The sequence below is a fragment of the Pelophylax lessonae genome (assembly GCF_965119305.1).
Source record: "Pelophylax lessonae genome assembly, chromosome: 4".
In the NCBI taxonomy this organism is placed as follows: Eukaryota; Metazoa; Chordata; class Amphibia; order Anura; family Ranidae; genus Pelophylax; species Pelophylax lessonae.
Genome location: NC_138771.1, coordinates 245,770,080 through 245,779,661, shown reverse-complemented (window position 1 = coordinate 245,779,661; position 9,582 = coordinate 245,770,080). Strand labels below are relative to the sequence as shown.

General features: G+C 48.7%; 1 protein-coding gene across 1 annotated transcript in view; it reads left to right on the top strand.

Annotated features, from left to right (window-relative positions):
* Positions 1–2,266: 2,266 nt before the first annotated feature.
* SCAF11 (SR-related CTD associated factor 11) overlaps positions 2,267–9,582 on the top strand; it is a 438,302-nt gene continuing 430,986 nt past the window's right edge. Inside the window, exon 1 of the mRNA XM_082256718.1 lies at positions 2,267–2,548. The gene's annotated coding sequence lies outside the window, so the exon portion shown is untranslated. The remainder of the gene's footprint in view (positions 2,549–9,582) is intronic.

Genomic DNA, 9,582 nt, shown 5'->3' with positions numbered 1-9,582 from the left:
ATATATTTTAAAAGTATTGTATTTGTAATTAATTTTTTGAATAAATTATACTTGTATTTTATGAAAAATTATGTTTTTCTCCATCATATATATTTATTGGCACCTTTAAAGTTCCACTTCTACACCCATTTGTCTCCATTACTGTAATCTTCGCTAGTTCCCATTCTACTTATCCAACCAAACCTTTAGCGTTACTTTCAATTCTACTTCCGCCTCTCCCTTTATCTGTCCTGGTCCCCCAAGGACCTCTTTTATTCTCCATCTACACCTTGGCTCTGGGTCCGGTAATAGCCTCCCATGGCTTCCAATACCATCTCTATGCTGATGACAACCAAATTTATCTCCCTACCCCTTAGCTCACTCCCTAAGTCTCCTCGTGTATCACTAATTTACTAACAGACATATAAGTCTGGATGTCACACAACTTTCTCATACTCAATCTATCCAAAACCGAGCTCGTAAATTTTTTCTCCCCCATGTGCCTCTTCTCCTGATTTTTCTGTCAAGATTGATAGCACTACTATCAGCCCGTTCCAGCATTCCAATGTTCTAAGTGTAATCCTGGACTCTGAACTATCCTTTCGGCCCCATGTCCAATTACTGTCCAAATTTTGCTGCCTCAAACTCCACAATATTTCCAAAATATGCCCTTTCTAAACAATAACACCACAAAGCTCCTAGTAAACTCCCTGGTCATCTCTCGTCTCAACTCCCCCCTTACAAGATTAACTTTTACATAGGCTATCCCTTATTCAGTCTATCATGAATGCTGCTGCCAGACTCATCCACCTTACCAATTGTTCAGTGTCTGCTACCCCTCTCTGCCAATTCCTTCACTGGCTTCAACTACCCAACAAATTAAAGTGGTTGTAAAGGCAAAAGGTTTTTTATCCTAATGGATTCTATGTATTAAGATAAAAAGACTTCTGTGTGCAGCAGCCCCCCTTATACTTACCCAAGGTCCATCTAGATTCAGCAATGTTGTATGAGAGACTCAGCTGTCAGGGTCTCCCCTTGTCATTGGCTGAAACAGCAGCGTGGGGGCGCCATTGGCTCCCACTGCTGTCCATCAAAGTCAGTGAGCCAATGAGGAGAGAAAGGGAGCGGGGCCAGGCCAGGCAGTGGCTCTGTGTCTGAATGGACACAGGGAGCTGCAGCTCGGCTGGGGTGCCCCCATAGCAAGCTGCTTGCTGTGGGGGTACTTGGCAGGAGTGAGGGGCCAGGAACACCGAAGAGGGACCCAAGAAGAGGAGGATCTGGGCTACTCTGTGCAAAACCAACTGCACAAAGGAGGTGTATAGAAAGTATAACATGTTGGTTATTTTTCATGAAAAAAAAAACAAGACTTTAGTATCACTTTAGATTCAAAATACTAACAACACAAAGCCACCCACAACTCGGCCCCCGGCTACATCTCTAGCTTAGTTTCAAAATGCCTTTGTTCCTCCCAGGACCTCCTGCTCTCTGGTTCCCCTGTCACCTCCTCCCATACTCGCCTCCAGGACTTCTCCTAAGCCTCTCCCATCCGATGGAACTTCCTACCCCAATCTGTCTATCTTCTACTCTGTTTGCTTTTAGTCGATCCCTGAAAACCCTTTTTCAGAAAAGCCTATCCTGCTCACACCTAACAACTGTACTATTATTTTTTCCATCAGCTCATCCCCCACAGTTACTATCTTTTGTATCACTTGACCCTTCATTTTAGATTGTGAGCTCCAACGAGCAGGGCCCTCTGATTCCTCACAGTCTGTAGCACTTTACAACATGTTGGCGCTTTATAAATCCTATATTATGATAAGCAGAAGGCAACAGATTCCTACATATGTAATACAGAACAATTTTGGGGTTCAGCTGGAGATGCTGGTAAAACTGGCAGTTACATTTTCTTCACCTATGCATACATGCTCATTCTGCAATATGAAATTTGAATAACGAACTGACCAAATATCATAGCTTATGGAACAAATAGTAGGCACCATGAACAAGCTGTATAACCAATACACATTCCCATGTAGCCGGCAGGGGGCGCCAGCCTCCAGGTTTATAATACAGTATACCTCAACACACGAAAGCTCAGCTACAACGAACTCTGAATGGAAACTGAAATGACCCTGAAAAGCCCCCGTACTCTGTTTTTTTTCCTTAATGACGTCAAGGCTGAGTGGCGTTTACCCCGCCTGTTCTCGCGGGAGTGACGTGCAGCATCTAGCTGTCAATCATTGCTTGTCATCCGCAGAGGGGGGCCACTGATTGGTCGTCCACACCAAGTCGTCCCCTAATTGGCAAGCAAGATGGCGAGGGCTGTTTTTGTGCTTTGAACTAGGCCGTTGAGCGCCGCCGTGCGGTTGTGTCGTGCTTTAGCTTCTTCCGCTGCTTCAGCTCGGGCATGTGGCCTGCGCAGGAGTAAGTGTGTTTGTGTGGGTGAGAGAACCGGAGCCTCGCTCGGGGTAAATGTGGCCGGTGCCTGTTGTCCACTCATAATACGGGAGGAGGCGGTGGCTGCAGTCTGCGCACCTAGCGGCCGGGGACGGGCTGACATCTAGATCTGGTGAGTGGCGTGCGGCCTGCTCAGGCGCTGCGTGTGCCCGTGAGGCCTGTGTTAGTCTATCGCGGTGGGGACTTCCTTGTGTACTCCCGCCGGGCCCTTTCCTCATGTACCTGGCTGTAACACGGGCCTGGTGAACGGGCACTGCTGGGGGAATGAGACAACGTCATGACGGCAATGTGTTAGTGTAGGCTCTGTCAAGGCCCCGCTCCTCGGACGGTTATCGGTCTGTATTGGGTTTAGGACAGCACAGGAGGGAGTTTTCAGCATAATTGTAACAGGCATGGCACAGCGTAGAAAACTACTACTACAGGACCAGGCCTAGTCACCGGGGCAATGCAAAGCGGCCCTCGTTCAGTCACAAAGCCAAGTGACCAGTGTATGGAATCATGGACGGGAGAGAACACAGTGCTGGAGGCCTTGTTCACTGAGAGAACACAGTGCTGGAGGCCTTGTTCACTGAGAGAACACAGTGCTGGAGGCCTTGTTCACTGAGAGAACACAGTGCTGGAGGCCTTGTTCACTGAGAGAACACAGTGCTGGAGGCCTTGTTCACTGAGAGAACACAGTGCTGGAGGCCTTGTTCACTGAGAGAACACAGTGCTGGAGGCCTTGTTCACTGAGAGAACACAGTGCTGGAGGCCTTGTTCGCTGAGAGAACACAGTGCTGGAGGCCTTGTTCGCTGAGAGAACACAGTGCTGGAGGCCTTGTTCGCTGAGGGAACACAGTGCTGGAGGCCTTGTTCGCTGAGGGAACACAGTGCTGGAGGCCTTGTTCGCTGAGGGAACACAGTGCTGGAGGCCTTGTTCGCTGAGGGAACACAGTGCTGGAGGCCTTGTTCGCTGAGGGAACACAGTGCTGGAGGCCTTGTTCGCTGAGGGAACACAGTGCTGGAGGCCTTGTTCGCTGAGGGAACACAGTGCTGGAGGCCTTGTTCGCTGAGGGAACACAGTGCTGGAGGCCTTGTTCGCTGAGGGAACACAGTGCTGGAGGCCTTGTTCGCTGAGGGAACACAGTGCTGGAGGCCTTGTTCGCTGAGGGAACACAGTGCTGGAGGCCTTGTTCGCTGAGGGAACACAGTGCTGGAGGCCTTGTTCGCTGAGGGAACACAGTGCTGGAGGCCTTGTTCGCTGAGAGGACACAGTGCTGGAGGCCTTGTTCGCTGAGAGGACACAGTGCTGGAGGCCTTGTTCGCTGAGAGGACACAGTGCTGGAGGCCTTGTTCGCTGAGAGGACACAGTGCTGGAGGCCTTGTTCGCTGAGAGGACACAGTGCTGGAGGCCTTGTTCGCTGAGAGGACACAGTGCTGGAGGCCTTGTTCGCTGAGAGGACACAGTGCTGGAGGCCTTGTTCGCTGAGAGGACACAGTGCTGGAGGCCTTGTTCGCTGAGAGGACACAGTGCTGGAGGCCTTGTTCGCTGAGAGGACACAGTGCTGGAGGCCTTGTTCGCTGAGAGGACACAGTGCTGGAGGCCTTGTTCGCTGAGAGGACACAGTGCTGGAGGCCTTGTTCGCTGAGAGGACACAGTGCTGGAGGCCTTGTTCGCTGAGAGGACACAGTGCTGGAGGCCTTGTTCGCTGAGAGGACAGAATAGTGCACAGTACTGTGGATATAGATATTATACAGTGCTGGAGGCCTTGTTGTTCCCTGAGAGGACACAGTGCTGGAGGCCTTGTTCCCTGAGAGGACACAGTGCTGGAGGCCTTGTTCACTGAGAGGACAGAATAGTGCACAGTACTGTGGATATAGATATTATACAGTGCTGGAGGCCTTGTTCCCTGAGAGGACATAGTGCTGGAGGCCTTGTTCCCTGAGAGGACACAGTGCTGGAGGCCTTGTTCCCTGAGAGGACACAGTGCTGGAGGCCTTGTTCCCTGAGAGGACACAGTGCTGGAGGCCTTGTTCCCTGAGAGGACAGAATAGTGCACAGTACTGTGGATATAGATATTATATAGTGCAGGTCGCCTTGTTCAGTGAATAGAGAGGATAGACCACAGTACTGTGGCCTCGCTTGTTTAGTGGATACAGATGGTATACAGTGCAGGTCTCCTTGTGGTATACAGTGCAGGTCTCCTTGTTCAGTGAGTAGACAGAATAGTGCACAGTACTGGTGGCCTCGTTTAGTGGATACAGATTGTATACAGTGCAGGCTCGCATTGTTCATTGAATAGACAGGATAGAACACAGTACTGTGGCCTCCCTTTAGTGAATACAGATAGTATACAGTGCAGGTCTCCTTGTTCAATGAATGGACAGAATAGTGCACATTACTGGTGGCCTTGTTTAGTAGATATAGATTGTATACAGTGCAGGTCTCCTTGTTCAGTGGATAGACCACAGTACCGTGGCCTCACTTGTTTAGTGGATACAGATAGTATACAGTGCAGGTCGTCTTGTTCAGTGAATAGACAGAATAGTGCACAGTACTGTGGATACAGATGGTATACAGTGCAGGTCTCCTTGTTCAGTGAGTAGACAGAATAGTGCACAGTACTGGTGGCCTTGTTTAGTGGATACAGATTGTATACAGTGCAGGTTCGCCTTGTTCAGTGAATAGACAGGATAGAGCACAGTACTGTGGCCTCCCTTCTTTAGTGAATACAAATAGTATACAGTGCAGGCCTCCTTGTTCAGTGAATGGACAGAATAGTGCACAGTACTGTGGATACAGATGGTATACAGTGCAGGTCTCCTTGTTCAGTGAGTAGACAGAATAGTGCACAGTACTGGTGGCCTCGTTTAGTGGATACAGATATTATACAGTGCAGGTCTCCTTGTTCAGTGAATAGACAGAATAGTGCACAGTACTGAATAGAAAGAATAGTGCACAGTACTGGTGGCCTCATTTAGTGGATCCAGATATTATACAGTGCAGGTCGCCTTGTTCAGTGAATAGACAGGATAGAGCACAGTACTGTGGCCTCGCTTGTTTAGTGAATACAGATATCATACAGTGCAGGTCGCCTTGTTCAGCGAATAGACAGAATAGTGCACAATACTGGTGGCCTTGTTTAGTGGATCCAGATATTCTACAGTGCAGGTCGCCTTGTTCAGTAAATAGACAGAATAGTGCACAGTACTGTGGCCTCATTTGATTAGTAGGTACAGTAGAAGTCATACTCCATGATTTCCAATGAGTACCGTTCATATCTATGCGACTTCAAAGTAATCCCTGCACTACGTTGGTCCAACTTTGATGCATTTTGAGGTCCATACCGCTTTAAAGTTACACAGGCATTGCTTCAAGTCCAGTCAAAAATCACACAGCTTTTAGGTTGTACAAGTGGGAAAGGGGCCTAAGGCAGGCTATACAGGGTACACATTTCTTTCCTGCAACCATGAGTTGCAAGAAGAGAGAGAAATTCACACATTTCCCCCATCAACACAGGCAGTGTTGACAGAGGAATTTGTAATTGTCTTCTACGCAGCAGGTGGGGAAAGCCATCCCCAGCGGGAGAAGACAGTGATTATCGCTAGCAGCTATAGTAGCCGCTATCGCTAAATGCAAGAGAATGTGGCAGGCTGGTTCCCAAGTCGATTGATCAACTTGGTACATTCAGCCTGCCCATTAACGGTTCACATCTCGTCTGGTTGCTGCTAAGCAGTCCAAGGATTTAACAGTCTGACGGGCCTAAGTGTAATGGGTGCGTAAACATTTATTAACCCTTGCGCTGCCAGGTCCCTTTGGCTCTACTGCACAGCTTTCAGCTGGCCAGGGCCGTACACCATACGGACTTGCATAGTCAGGTTGAAAAAAGACACAAGTCCATCTAGTTGAATTAAAAAGGAAAAAAAAAAACCTACAATCTTATATCCACAGTTGATCCAGAGGAAGGCAAAAAACTAGGGATGCACCGAAATTTCGGCCACCGAAATGATCGGCTGAAAATGAGCCTATCCCATTTCGGCGGATAATGGGTTAACAATGCCGAAACTAATGGCCGCCGTGAGAAAGGAGGAGGGCGCAGCTCAGGTTTGAAAAGTCCCGCCTCTGGCCGGCCGCCTGCCTCTCAGTGATGTCCCTACTACTACGATCTGTGTATGAATGAAGTGACATACCGGGCGGGAGGGCAGGCGAGCGGCCGCTAATAGCTGTAACTATGTGAGCCTTCACTTCACTTCCCTGTCAGCGGGACTGTGTGTATGAATGAACTGACCTGAGACCGGGCGGGGGGAGCGGCCGCTAATAGCTGTAACTATGTGAGCCTTCACTTCCCTGTCATGCGGGTATCTCCTCTGACAGGGAAGTGAAGTGCTCACATAGTTATATCTATTAGCGGCCGCTCGCCCCGCCCTCCCGCCCGGTGTGTCAGTTCATTCATACACAGATCGTAGTAGTGACATCACCGGGAGGCGGGCCGCCGGCCAGAGGAGCTTCTTTTGAATGAAGGACACCGGAGGAGCACTCAGCAGAGTGACAGTAAGGAGATTGAATCGTTGGGATGGGGAGGGATGCTGAGCCAGAGGGGGGGGAGGGTGTACTGCCGAGGGGGATGCTGAGGCAGTGGGGGGGGGGGGGGGGCTAAGGCAGCTTACCAATGGTATTAATTATGCAGCATGAGGGGGTTAATGTATTGTCACTGCTGGTCACTGATGCATTAGTGACCGACCAGTTTCAGTTAATTAACCCCTTTGTGCTGCATTAGTGCAACCAGTATCAGTGCAACCAGTGTTAATTCTTACTGGTCGGTCACTAATAGATGAGTGACCAGCATAATACTAATACCATTGTTAATTAAATTAACCACTTGCCAACCCGTCACAATACACTGTGACAGGGTGGCAGCGACAGGTGTACGTCGCTACCTGTTTTTGGTGTATGCCCCTCTTCTATCTATTTTAAAAAAATTAGGGGAAAAAGTAATTTTCGGTTTTCGGCCAAGGGCATCCTGCATTTTTGGTTTCGGCCCAGAATTTTCATTTCGGTGCATCCCTACAAAAAACCCCAGCATGTCATGATCCAATTTGCTCTAGCAGGGAAAAAAAATGTTCCCGATTTCCCCCCCCCCCCCAGGAGACAATCAAATATTCCCTGGATCAACTTTACCTATAAGGCCCCTTTCACACAGGCGGACCGTTCAGATCCGCCTGTCAGTTGTTTTGGCGGATCTGGACGGATGCCCCATGCATCTCTATGGGTCATCGGATGTCAAATCTGGACGGATGGAAACCCTATTTTCCATCTGTCCAGCGGATCAGATGGGATCGGATGAGAACGGACAGACGGTCCGTTCCCATCCGATTCCCCCATAGAGAACAGTGGGACCTGACAGCTCTGTCTCCGCACACAGCGCAGAGACACAGCTGCCATCTGCCTGCTCAGCGGGGGGGGGGAATCGGCGCATCGATCCCCCGCTGAGAATAACTGAGTCTGCTTGACGGACTCTGTGTGAAAGGGGCCTAAATGTTACTATCCATTCCTGTTATATTATGTTAATTAAGGAAAGAATCCAGGCCTTTTTTTAACCACTTGGCTACCGCTCGGCTGCGCAAATCGATGTGTGGTTGTAGTGCTCCCGCCCCCCACTAGGCAGCAGGGCGGCTGCAATTGCCTCTGGGCACCCGCGGACGCTCCTTGCTGAGAGAGGACGGTCAGCTGTTGATCATAGAGCGCCTGTGCTGCTCCTATATAGGATCACAGGTCTCTGCGGTCATTTTACAAGCCCATCACCCATACAGTTAGAAAACACTCCCCTAGGCTCACACTTAACCCTTTGGTAAACACTGTTAACTCCTTCCCTTGATACAGTAACGGTGCATATTTTTTAGCACTGATTACTGTAGTAATGTCACTGGTCCCCCTAAAAGTGTAAAAAATGTCAGGGGTCCGATCTGTGCCGCATTGTTGCAGTCCTGCTAAAAATCACAGATCGTCGCCATTACTAGTAAAAAAAATAAAAATGATAAATCTTTCCCCTAGTTTGTAGACGCAATAACTTTTGCGCAAACCATTCAAATTACGCTTATTGCGATATTTAAAAAAAAAAAATGTAACCGAATACAAAGTGGCCTAAATGGATGAAAAAGTTTGGATGTATTTATTTATTTTTTTGGGGGAATGTTCTATAGCAAAATGTGAAAAATATTATTTATTTTTTTTTGTTTATAGTGCAAACAATAAAAATCACACAAGTGATCAAATACCACCAAAAGAAAGCTCTATTTGTGGGGAAAAAAAGACATCAATTTCAGTGATGTAATTTCAGTACAGCATCACACGGCTGCGTAATTGTCTGTTAATGTAACAAAGTTCCGAATCGCAAAAAATGTCCTGGTCATTAAGGGGGCAAATCCTTCCGGTCCAAAACTGGTTAAAGACATCTACCAGAGCTGCATGATTATTGCAGTCTCGATTCAACCTCCTTCAACCTCCCTCATGATCCCAATCCAGCATTTCCACGATTCCCGTTCTCTGCTCACTCATGGCTGTCAAAAAAAAAAAAAGCCTCTGGCAAATGTTTATCAACATTGCTTAGTGCTGGGAAAGAAATATAAACAAAGTATCATTTGGTTATTTTAAGCCCCCGTTCACACTAAGGCGACCTGTGAGGTGACCTGGTCGCCGTAGGTCGCCTCCCATAGGGAAGCTGTGGACCCTTTCTAATAGGAGCGACACAAGTCGCTCCGACTTAGAAAAAGGGTCCGGAGCTTCTTTGGGGCGACCAGGAGGCGACCGCCATAGACTTCAATGTTATGAAGTCCGTGGCGGCCGCTCCGAGGTCGCGGCGCGCTGCTCGCACCGCGACCTCTGAGGTCGCGGTGCGCAGTAGCGTCGCCCCTATGTGAACGGGGGCTAAATCAAAGGGATGAACTTCGTTCTGTAAACGAGGGCAATTTAACCACTTAAAGCGGCGTTCCACCTAAAAGTGAAACTTCCGCTTTAAGAACTCCTGACCCCCTAACATGCCACATTTGGCATGTCATTTTTTTTTTTTTTGGGAGGGAGCGGGTACCTAGTTTTGACAGGTATCCGATCCCACTTCTGCTCGGGCCGCCTAGGCTCCCCCCTCCCACCCTTCTGGGGCATGTCACAGG